Genomic DNA, 13,339 nt, shown 5'->3' with positions numbered 1-13,339 from the left:
CTCCAACTAAATATTGGGGAGACCGAAGCCATTGTCTTTGGTCCCCGCCACAAACTCCGTTCCCTAGCCACCGACTCCATCCCTCTCCTTGGCCACTGTCTAAGGCTGAACCAGGCCGTTCGCAACCATGGCGTCTTATTTGACCCCAAGATTAGCTTCCAACCACATATCTGCTCCATCACCAAGACCGCCTACTTCCACCTCCGTAACATCGCCCGTCTCCGCCCCTGCCTCAGCTCATCCACTGTTGAAACCCTCATCCATGCCTTTATTACCTCAAGACTTGACTATTCCACTGCTCTCCTGGCCGGCCTCCCATCTTCCACCCTCCATAAACTTCAACTCATCCAAAACTCTGCTGCCCCTATCCTAACTCGCACAAAGTCCGGTTCACCGGTCACCCCTGTGCTCACTGATCTACACTGGCTCCCGGTCCAGGAACGCCTTGATTTTAAAAGTCTCATCCTTGTTTTCAAATCCCTCCATGGCCTTATCCCTCCCTATCTCTGTAACCTTCTCCAGCCCTACAACCCTCCGAGAGCGCTGCGCTCCTCCAATTCTGACCTCTTACACAGCCCCGATTTTAATCGCTGCACCATTGCCAGCCGTGCCTTCAAATGCCTAAGCCCAAAGTTTTGGAATTCCCTTCCTAAACCTCTCCGCCTCTCTACCACTCTCTCTAACTTTAAGACGCTCCTTAAAACCTACCTCTTTGAGCAAGCTTTTGGTCACCTGTCCTAATATCTCCTTAAGTGGCTTGGTGTCAAATTTTGCTTGAAAATCACTCCTGTGAGGCGCCTTGGGACGTTTTACATTAAAGGCGCTATATAAATGCAAGTTGTTGTTGTTGTTTGCTCCCTCAACCAATAATCAGTACAGTGCCAGAAAGCCAGCTGGAGCAGACTGCCCCAGCAGAAGCCAAAATGCATCAGCCTGCAGCCGTGTCCTCTCAAGATCAAGCTTCCAGAAGTTGGCGGCCACAAGCATCTCAAGGGCGCCCACATAAGCGACAGCAGCCTTCCACCAGCTCTTCTGAAGCCACAGGGAAAGCACCTCGTAGGGGTAGTAGAGTAAGGAAACCTTCTATTAAGAAAAGTACTACGGGTTGAGCACTTGGCTGTCAAAAGATTTTAGTTCAATATTCTATTTGTAAATAAATTCAACACCCTTTTCACATTTGGGAGTTTGGTGTATGGTCTCTTTTCATTGCAGCTCATTTGTCTGCATTGTCAGAATGTCACTGATAAAGAGGTTGACTGAATTGTTTCACTGTTCTTTAACGAATAATGAAGGGAGTGGTGAAGGTGGTAACAGGGACTGTTAATGCTGAAGGGCTTTTTGTTGCTTTTTAGGTAAGTGGATTGTGAAGGTCAACGAGGTGGCTTCTATATCAACTGATCCCTGGCCTCTTTGGCTCCCCACCCCCCACTCACCTGCTGTGCTCGAACAGGCCCAGCTTCTGCTCGTCCTGGTTGCTGAGGCAGCTACTGCTGCCCCTCTTCCTCCAACCAGAGTACATAAACAATACTGGCACCTATGACAAGCAGAGAGTGCTTAGTCAGGTAGAGTGAAGCCAAAAAACGAGAAAAAAAATTAATGCTTTGTAGCAGAAGCATTTCTATAGTCTTCTGCCTTCAGGTATGTTTCCCTTTAAATTCTTGTAGCAGCTCTGATCAATCAGTTTCTGAGGCCAATCCCACAAGGTTTTACTGAGCAGGTTAGCCAGTGGACGTGACAGAAAGCCCACTCATTTAAAATAACATTGACAATGACATCATGAGACCCTGATTTACATATATTTATTAGGCACCCATTTGGTGCCTTTCTCATATGTTTCAGTGCTGCAGTTAAATTGGCGGACGGCAGGAATGGGGCGGTATGCCGATTTTCGTGATTTTAAATGGTCACCTGCCTAGCTCTGCCGCACAGGTAGGGTTAAAATCAGGCTATAGTGTCTGGACCAAAACCAGGGGCACAGATGCTCCACCACTGCCCTAGATGAGATCAGCTAAGTCAGCACAGAGCAGGTATTGAATTTGGGATCATTCTATATGATTAGCTACTGAAATGGCTTAACCTGCTGAGCCAGTGAAGGAGGTGAACGTTTAATATCATTTTTCACAAATAGGAATGTCACTTTGAAAGGTAAGTAAAAATCTTCATGACTTTAAAATTCCTTTCAAGTATATTATTCAGTATTTATATATCAATTATATTAAATGATTTCATCTGGAGACAGGACACGTTGCTGCTAATTGTTCTTTCCATACTCTTAAAGTGTTATAAATGCTCTTGACACTGATGGAAATGGCTAAAATTTTGCTCCAGTATAAAACAAGATTTCAATACAACAAATCTTCAATGATACTATTGTTAGGAGCCAAACAGCATATTATAGGGAACCATAAAATATTTTATGGCAAAGTGAATATTGTAGAGTGCTTTTTCTATTCATTATGAATGAGCGATAAACAAAATGTTACATCAGGGATCTTGTTAGTGTAGTGGTTTAATGAGGTCACGTATTTTGATTTTAATCAAATAATGCCGGTGATAAAATTGTGGGTTTTGTATTGTTTTCAATTCTATTTATAAACATCAGCAGCAGAAATATACAAAAATAATGTTAAGGTTATTATGTGGCAAGAAGGATCTTTAAAACAGAATATTTGGTACTCAAAGAAATTAAGTACTTTGGGAAACCATACGGGACACAACAACAACAACAGCAACAACAACTCGCATTTATATAGCGCCATTAACATAGTAAAACGTCCCGAGGCGAATCACAGGAGCGATTTTCAAACAAAATTTGACACCGAGCCACATAAGGAGATATTAGGACAGGTGACCAAAAGCTTGGTCAAAGAGGTAGGTTTTAAGGAGCATCTTAAAGGAAGAAGGAGTGGTAGAGAAGTTTAGGGAGAGATTCCAGAGCTTAGGGCCTAGGCAGCTGAAGGCACGGCCACCAGTGGTGGAGCGATTCAAATCGGGATGAGCAAGAGGCAAGAATTGGAGAAGCGCAGAGATCTTGGAGGTTTGCATGGCTGGAGAAGGTTACAGAGATAGGGAGGGGCGAAGCCATGGAGGAATTTGAAAGCTAGGACGAGAACTTTACAATCGAGGCATTCCCAGACTGGGAACAGGGGTGCACAGCAAGCACAGGAGTGATGGGTGAATGGATTTGGTGCGAGTTGGATATAGGCAGCAGAGTTTTGGATGAGCTCAAGTTTATGGAGGGTGGCAGACGGAGAGCATTGGATTAGTCGAGTCTAGAGGTAACAAAGGCATGGTTGAGGGTTTCAGCAGCAGATGAGCTGAGGCAGGGACAGAGACGGACGATGTTACGGAGGTGGAAGTAGGCGGTCTTGGTGATGGAGCAGATATGTGGTCGGAAACTAATCTTGGGGTCAAATAGGATGTCAAGGTTGTGAACGGTCTGGTTCAGCCTCAGACAGTGGACAGAGAGAGGGATGCAGTCAGTGGCTAGAGAATGGATTTTGTGGCGGGGACTAAAGACAATGGCTTCAGTCTTCCCAATGTTTAGTTGGAGGAAATGTTTGCTCATCGGATAAGCAATGTGACAAATTAGACAGTGGAGGGGTCGAGAGAGGTGGTGGTGAGGTAGAGCTGAGTGTCGTCAGTATACATGTGGAACCTGACATTGCGTTTTCGGATGATGTCCCTGAGGGCTAGCATGTAGATGAGAAATAGGAAGGATAGATCCTTGGGGAACTCCAGACAAGACACCTTTCTCATAGCCCAGTGAATGTTCTAGCAACCCTGGTTCAGCAAAATGACGGTTAACTTTATGTTTGAATTTATGCATACAAGGGACATAGTTCCAGAGAACAAACAAAAGCAAAATACTGCTTCTTCCAGTTCTAATGAAACGTCATCGACCTGAAATGTTGGGGGGAATTTTAACCCCCCCACGACGAGTGAGACAGTGGCGGGGGGTAGGTTAAAATTTCAAAAACCTGAAACCGACCCCAACCCGCCTCAAACTCGCCTACTTCCAGTTTAACTGGGGGGTGGGGGGGCGAGTAACCTGCTCTCGAGAGGCCGGTCTGTGATTTAAATATGTTAATGAGGCAGCGTGCCTCGGATTTTAGCAGACTTTTACATTTAATGGCTGTGGGATGGGTTTCCCAGGGCTGGGGAAACCCAGCAGCTAAAGGGACGCGAGAAAGGCCGGATCCAGCAGATAGGTGCGATCACCACGTCAGCCCCCCCGCGATCACCACATCAGCCCCCCCCGCGATCACCACGTCAGCCCCCCCCGCGATCACCACGTCAGCCCCCCCCGCGATCACCACGTCAGCCCCCCCGCGATCACCACGTCAGCCCCCCCGCGATCACCACGTCAGCCCCCCCGCGATCACCACGTCAGCCCCCCCGCGATCACCACGTCAGCCCCCCCGCGATCACCACGTCAGCCCCCCCGCGATCACCACGTCAGCCCCCCCGCGATCACCACGTCAGCCCCCCCGCGATCACCACGTCAGCCCCCCCGCGATCACCACGTCAGCCCCCCCGCGATCACCACGTCAGCCCCCCCGCGATCACCACGTCAGCCCCCCCGCGATCACCACGTCAGCCCCGCCGCGATCACCACGTCAGCCCCCCCGCGATCACCACGTCAGCCCCCCCGCGATCACGTCAGCCCCCCCGCGATCACCACGTCAGCCCCCCCGCGATCACATCAGCCCCGCCGCGATCACATCAGCCCCGCCGCGATCACCACGTCAGCCCCCCCCTGCGATCACCACATCAGCCCCCCCGCGATCACATCAGCCCCGCCGCGATCACCACGTCAGCCCCCCCCTGCGATCACCACATCAGCCCCGCCGCGATCACATCAGCCCCGCCGCGATCACCACGTCAGCCCCCCCCTGCGATCACCACATCAGCCCCGCCGCGATCACATCAGCCCCCCCGCGATCACATCAGCCCCCCCGCGATCACATCAGCCCCGCCGCGATCACCACGTCAGCCCACCCCCGCGATCACCACGTCAGCCCACCCCCGCGATCACCACGTCAGCCCACCCCCGCGATCACCACGTCAGCCCCACCCCCGCGATCATGTCAGCCCCACCCCCGCAATCACCACGTCAGCCCCCGCCGCGATCACCACGTCAGCCCACCCCCGCGATCACCACGTCAGCCCACCCCCGCGATCACCACGTCAGCCCCACCCCCGCGATCACCACGTCAGCCCACCCCCGCGATCACCACGTCAGCCCACCCCCGCGATCACCACGTCAGCCCCCGCCGCGATCACCACGTCAGCCCACCCCCGCGATCACCACGTCAGCCCACCCCCGCGATCACCACGTCAGCCCCACCCCCGCGATCACCACGTCAGCCCCACCCCCGCGATCACCACGTCAGCCCACCCCCGCGATCACCACGTCAGCCCACCCCCGCGATCACCACGTCAGCCCACCCCCGCGATCACCACGTCAGCCCACCCCCGCGATCACCACGTCAGCCCACCCCCGCGATCACCAAGTCAGCCCACCCCCGCGATCACCACGTCAGCCCCACCCCCGCGATCACCAAGTCAGCCCACCCCCGCGATCACCACGTCAGCCCACCCCCGCGATCACCACGTCAGCCCACCCCCGCGATCACCACGTCAGCCCACCCCCGCGATCACCACGTCAGCCCACCCCCGCGATCACCACGTCAGCCCACCCCCGCGATCACCACGTCAGCCCACCCCCGCGATCACCAAGTCAGCCCACCCCCGCGATCACCACGTCAGCCCCACCCCCGCGATCACCAAGTCAGCCCACCCCCGCGATCACCACGTCAGCCCCACCGCGATCACCACGTCAGCCCCCGCCGCGATCACCACGTCAGCCCCCCCGCGATCACCACGTCAGCCCACCCCCGCGATCACCACGTCAGCCCCACCCCCGCGATCACCACGTCAGCCCCACCCCCGCGATCACCACGTCAGCCCCACCCCCGCGATCACGTCAGCCCCACCCCCGCGATCACCAAGTCAGCCCACCCCCGCGATCACCAAGTCAGCCCACCCCCGCGATCACCACGTCAGCCTCGCCGCGATCACCACGTCAGCCCACCCCCGCGATCACCACGTCAGCCCCACCCCCGCGATCACCACGTCAGCCCCACCCCCGCGATCACCACGTCAGCCCACCCCCGCGATCACCACGTCAGCCCACCCCCGCGATCACCACGTCAGCCCACCCCCGCGATCACCACGTCAGCCCACCCCCGCGATCACCACGTCAGCCCACCCCCGCGATCACCAAGTCAGCCCACCCCCGCGATCACCACGTCAGCCCCACCCCCGCGATCACCAAGTCAGCCCACCCCCGCGATCACCACGTCAGCCCACCCCCGCGATCACCACGTCAGCCCACCCCCGCGATCACCACGTCAGCCCACCCCCGCGATTACCACGTCAGCCCACCCCCGCGATCACCACGTCAGCCCACCCCCGCGATCACCACGTCAGCCCACCCCCGCGATCACCACGTCAGCCCACCCCCGCGATCACCAAGTCAGCCCACCCCCGCGATCACCACGTCAGCCCCACCCCCGCGATCACCAAGTCAGCCCACCCCCGCGATCACCACGTCAGCCCCACCGCGATCACCACGTCAGCCCCCGCCGCGATCACCACGTCAGCCCCCCCGCGATCACCACGTCAGCCCACCCCCGCGATCACCACGTCAGCCCCACCCCCGCGATCACCACGTCAGCCCCACCCCCGCGATCACCACGTCAGCCCCACCCCCGCGATCACGTCAGCCCCACCCCCGCGATCACCAAGTCAGCCCACCCCCGCGATCACCAAGTCAGCCCACCCCCGCGATCACCACGTCAGCCTCGCCGCGATCACCACGTCAGCCCACCCCCGCGATCACCACGTCAGCCCACCCCCGCGATCACCACGCCAGCCCACCCCCGCGATCACCACGTCAGCCCACCCCCTCGATCACCACGTCAGCCCACCCCCGCGATCACCACGTCAGCCCACCCCCGCGATCACCAAGTCAGCCCACCCCCGCGATCACCAAGTCAGCCCACCCCCGCGATCACCAAGTCAGCCCACCCCCGCGATCACCACGTCAGCCCCGCCGCGATCACCACGTCAGCCCCGCCGCGATCACCACGTCAGCCCCACCCCCGCGATCACCACGTCAGCCCCGCCGCGATCACCACGTCAGCCCCGCCGCGATCACCACGTCAGCCCCGCCGCGATCACCACGTCAGCCCCGCCGCGATCAGCACGTCAGCCCCCCCCCGCGATCTCCAATTCAGCCCTTCGCGATCTCTTCCCCACCCTCCTCGTGATCACTCTCCCTTTCCTTCCCTCCCTTCTATTGTTTCTCCGGCTGCAGCCTTCTAGCGCAGGCCTTCTCGCCCGACAGCCAGCCGGTCTCTCAACGTGACTGGCTGCCGGCCAGGAAACGGAGAAAAAAATTCAAATGAGGTCCTGCCGTCTAATTTGGCTGGACTTCCGCACACCCCATATTTCCGGGTTTCCTGGCCGCTACAACGACTGCCTGACCTGCGGAGTGTTTCCAGCATTTTCTGTTTTTATTCCAGGTGACAAACCTTTCTAAGAACGAGTTCTTCAAACAAAAGTAGTCTCTGAAGCTTTGCTTTCTGGTATTCTGTTCAGAGGTTCATGATTGATAGAGAACATTGCGTTCCAGGTGCAGCAGCCTTTGTGTTTCTGTCATAAACTATGGAAGTCTGTCTTTCCTAGACGGATTTCTCTATGGAGGTTGGAATAAATCGTAATTATCCATTCCAACGGTCTTCACAGCCTTTGACTGCTGAATACAGAAGCAAGAAATTGGTTTTGTCAGTTGCCTGTCAAATAGAGCTACAATATTCCAGCTGATGTGGACTTTGTACAATGGTGAAGATATTGACAATGAAAAGTAAACTTTTTGTTGCTGATTCCTGCAGTTCTAAGAGATTTTCCAACAATGTTTTACCATTGTCTCCTACCTAACCTTAGAGTAATAAGTTCTCAACCATCTTCCTCCATACTTAAAAAAAAAGTAAGAAAAATAAAGTTATCTACATAGTGAAACTAACATTTAAAGTAATGAAGTCCATTGATTTAAAGATTCCACAAAAATGTGCACTTAATCATAGAATTTGAGCCTGAAAGTATAATTTACAATAGATTGTAATTTGGCTTATTCAATCTCCATAAACTAGTGCTTTTGATAGTATAATGTACATTATGAAGAATAAAATACCATGGGCTCGATTTTAAAACAAAAGTCTGGGTGCATTGGGGGCAGGGAATGAAAATCGGCTTTTCGAGGAGCGGGCAGAATTCCCAACTCCAAGACACCGAAGAACACGCACGACCCAGAGCTATCTGGGTGCGCGTGCCGTTTCTGAACCCGGAAGTCCTGCCGGCAATTAAAGCTGGCGGGACGATATTTAAACTTCTAAATCACCTAGTTGAAGTTTCCCGTGCTGTGTGAAACACTGCATTGGGAAGTCATCCGGTTTCATCCGGCAGCCATTTGGACATTTAAATCCCTGTTTGACAGATGGGGATAAAAGGTGAATTATTGCAGCATGGTACTCAGTTCTCTCAGACAAACTTTTGGAAAATTCTTGGTTTCCACTCAGAATTGTTCTGTTTACACATGTTTACCAACTTTTCAGATCCCCTTAAACTGATCCACCAGGATGGGGGGGGCGCAATGGCTGCATTCACCACTACATCCGAGGATGAGCAACATCACCATCCTCGCCAGGCATGGTGTGCACTTCCGCCACTTGGAGTTCCACAACACAGTGCTGCGCCACAGGCACTTGCACAAGAGCACAGAGGGGAACAACAGAAGGACTGACGTCACAGGAGGCACTACCCTTGTCAGAGGGTCTACAGACCAAGGCTCAGCTTCCTGGACCTCTCTGAGGAGCAGTGCATATGGAGGCTGAGAGTGAATGGTCGCAGACATCTGCAGCCTCCTACGTGCCGAGCTGCTCCCGCCTGGGCCTGGCGGCATCTCATTGTCCGTCGCTGTTAATGTGACCACTGCCCTCAACTTCTTTGCCTCCGGATCATTCCAGGGTGCCACCGGTGACATCGCTGGGGTCTCTCAGTCGTCTGCCCACAAGTGCATAAGGCAGGTCACCGACGGCTTGTTTCGCAGGGCCTCGCAATCGGTCAACTTCCCCATGGATGACCTCAGCCAGATGGAGAGTGCAGTGGGATTCCACTCTGTGGCTGGCTTCCCACGTGTACAGGGTGCAATCGATTGCACGCATATAGCAATCTGAGCACATTCACACGAGCCAGGACTGTTCAACAACAGAAAGGGATATCACTCCATCGACGCTCAGTTCATTTGTGACCACCGCAAAAGATTTCTTCATGTGTGTGTGAGATTCCCTGCCAGCTGCATTCATTCATTCTGGGGGAATCCAACATCCCGGGCCTCTTCCATGCACCGAACACCCTTAAGGGCTGGCTCCTCAGGGACAAGGGATACCCCCTGCACACGTGGCTCATGACACCTCTGAGGAACCCTATCATCGAGCAACAGCGTCAATACAATGACAGCCACATTGCCACCAGGTCTATAATTGAACATGCAATAGTGCTGCTAAAGATGTGATGTCGGTTCCTCGATCATTCTGGGGGAGCGCTTCAATATGCACCAGCGAGAGTGGATCACATTATAGTAGTGTGTTGTGTCCTGCACAACATGGCGCAATAGAGAGGGGTACTGGTTGATGAGGCCCCAAACCCTCATCCAGCATCCACATCTGCAATCAACATTGAGGAGGAGCAGCAGCAGGAGGAGGAGGAGAAGAAGGAGGAGGAGAAGGACGAACCCATCGGCAGAGCAGCGGCTCACCTGGCTGCTTGTGGGGCCAGGGAAAGTGAGAATAGTTCAGTCTTCATACACCTGAAAAGACCTGTGCCAACACCAGCACCCCCCCCCCCCCCCACCCCGCACAAAACTGTCCTGCAACTACATATACACCCACTGTAAAGTCACCCAATGGGTAACATCAAGTATCGCCGTTTATGATGAAGCACATGAAATGGCAATATCACAAAAGCCAGTCGAGAATGGGCGAGACGTGGCAGTAATGGTGAGAATGATAACATTTAATGTAACTTTAACAAAAACCAAATATAAATGAAGAACATGACAGTCTGTCAGACACCCTTGTGCATACCCTTCATGATCACAAATCCTTCGCCTTTCTCTTCCTACTACTTCTACGTGGTGCATCCCCTGTAGCTGCAGCAGAGGTAGTGGCAGTTTGCTCATGTCCATGCCCTGACTGCTTAGGTGCTTTCGGCCTATGCCCTCTGGGTTTTGGAGCCCATGAGGGCCCCTCCAAAGACTGCTCCACCTGCACCTGTGCAAGGGCAGACTTGGCCACTTGGAGAGGAGGCAGCATTATGGGTACTGGTTGAGAGAGGGAGGCAATGGGTGAGACTTGGAAGCGCTTTGAGCGATGTCCCCACTTCCATGTTCCCTGTCGCCATCATCCCTTTCCTGGACCAGGCCCACATCACTCCTACCACCCTGCTGGACAACAGTTTGGAGGACATGTATGATGCCTTAGAAGCCCAGTTTCTGTCTGACTGTTTAAGGCGGCAGAATGTTGTTCACCCTGAGTCTGCATGGCCATTGGGAGGGCCTGAACAGACTCATTTGTGAGCCATGCTTGAAGCTCAATGGAGGCTAGTCTTCTCTCCATCGCAGACATCCCCACAATTACCATGACACCACTTCAGACATTTCTGCAGTTACATACGACACTATCTCAGATAGTTCCTCACGTCCCTGTGACAGTATCTGAGATTTCCTCACGTACCTCTGCCACCATTCCACTAATGCAAGCACTGGACTCCTCTATCCTCTGCGCTATTGTGGAGAGCGTGCGTGGCATCTGTTCCAGTACTTCGCAAATGTGCTGCTGTCCCTCGATCATTTTCCTTTTAAAGGATGGCCCCCAGGGTTCAGCATCTGCGTCCAGCTGAGCAGAGCCTAGAGAGGAGTGCACCCATCAACACTCTCCACAACTGCCCCTGCCACCAGTGTCTGCTCATGCTCACTTGTGTGTAGTGACTCACCAGGTGCCAACCCAACCAACTGACTACTAGGACCCACCGAGGTGAGAGTATCTGCGCTGGTGGATGGCTCACTAAAATGTGACAGTGCACCCTCAGAGGTCGGGAGCTCCTCTGAGGAATCGCCCTCTCCCGTCACTGAGGTTACTGAAGGGCCTGAAAGAGAACAGAAGGCAATATTAAGCATCATCACAGATATGTCATGTTGCGATGAGCATACTGAGGTGTTCAACATGCCAATCATTGTTAACATCAATTCATGTTGTGTGTGATGAATGTTAAAGTTGTGTCACCAGACGTTTGTGGGGTGTCAGTCTCGGCGTCCCCAATGGATAGGCACTCGAGGGTGTGGCTGATCTCCTGGGCCTCCTCCTCTGCGTCTGTGAGGACCACTATTTGTTGTGCCCCCCCGCCCCCCTCCAGTCCTCGCCTTCTCATGTGCATTTTGCGCTCTCTTCTCCTAGAAGGGGAGAAAGTACAGACGTGTGAGTGAGTGGTGGTGAAATGGTCAGCCGATGAATGCATTGCTTTGGGTGAGGCTGGCCGTGAGAGATGAATCAGAGGGTGAGTATGAGACATTGGATCAGGATTGGGTTGAGTGGTAGTGGTGGGTTCACAAATGGGGAGGTGAGGAAGTGCTGAGGAAGTGAAGGTAAGTTGAGGATGAGCCTTAAGTGGGTGTGAGGAGTGATATGATGGAGTAGTCTCGGCAGTACAGAATGAGTGGTGGGAGGTGGTGGGATGTGTGACACGGAATGCAGGAGAATCAGTAAATGTACTCACTTTTGCTGACCTAGTTAGGTCATTGAAATGCTTCCTGCACTGGACCCAAGTGGGGGATATGTTGCTCCTGCTGGTGACCTCCTCTGCCACCTCGAGCAAGGCCTTGGTAGCAGAGGCAGGGGACTTCCTCCTGTTGGCCGGGTAAAATAGTTCCCTCCGCCTCCTCAACCCGGCCAGTAGCAGCGGAAGTGAGGCATGGCTGAATCTTGGAGCAGCCTTGCTCCTGCGCTGCTCCATTGGGTCTTCTTGCTCTTTGCTTCAGCAAAATCCATTGGAGCAATGGCCCTTTAAATCTAGACGCTGCAGCTGATAGCCTGTCATGCGGGTACGCAGTCTGCCCACTGCGCAGCTATCGGACAGCAAACCCAGAAACAAGATTAATGGCCATCAATTAAGTCGTGATCGCGTAGGGTATGGAAAGTTTGTATTATTCTCGTTTGCCGCGCACCCATTGACCCCCCCCCCGCCACTGCCATCTCGCCTTTTAAAATCATGCCCCATATCCTCCAACTAACTGTGATTAATGATATGGGAGATCCACTAGTATCAATAAACTATATAAAATGCAATTTCATGAAACTTAGAATTTTAATTGTTGGAAAAATAATGCACATAACTACTTGTTGAAGTTTTCTACAATTAAAGTATCATTATCATAACTAAATAAATGGTTTGTTTCTCAACATATTGCACATTGATAAATAAAGTTCAGTCTTATCTATTTAAAGTAACTAAAGATAAGCATATCGAGTTCTTCAGAAAGTTAGAGTTCGTTGATTTTCAACAGCATAGAGCATGACCAATTAATAAAATATAAAAACAGTTCCAGTATCCATATTATGACATTTTCCCTTTGTGTAAAAGCAGTGGCACAGAAATTATATGGATAATCTAGTTTGCAGTGTAATTTTTAAATTTTCAATTCAACTCAATTTAATAAATGTTATTGGGTTAGATTTTTACACATTAGTCTGCCACAGAGCCTTGCTCAACATAAAGGAAAATTGGACATTTGGCCCTTGGGAGAAGTGTACCCAATTTGCAGCTCTTCCAATTTTCAAGTCATTAAATTAATAGAAATAATTAAATCTTTGTCTCTCTTTCTACAAATTTCCCTAACCACAAAAAAATACTTGTTGATCTGTCAATTATCTGGTCTCTATGGGTCAGTAACATTGAATTGTTTAGTGTACAATTCAGTTTGAAAGCTATCATCATTTTTATTGTTTAGCTTTCCTTTGCAATGGAACTAGTAATCTGTCAAGGAGTTTTATATACATATATGTATATATATTTGAATAAGTAGTTTCCATACTATCTGTTAACACTTGGATAGGTTTGAATGCAGCTGTTGAATTTCCTTTCAGGACCAAGTGAGCAGAGTAGTGCACTATTTCTGTAAATACAGACGCCTTCCGCTATTCCTTAAATTGGTTGATTT

This window comes from Heptranchias perlo, chromosome 6, assembly GCF_035084215.1.
Source record: "Heptranchias perlo isolate sHepPer1 chromosome 6, sHepPer1.hap1, whole genome shotgun sequence".
Classification (NCBI taxonomy): Eukaryota; Metazoa; Chordata; class Chondrichthyes; order Hexanchiformes; family Hexanchidae; genus Heptranchias; species Heptranchias perlo.
This window is presented reverse-complemented; position numbering follows the sequence as displayed.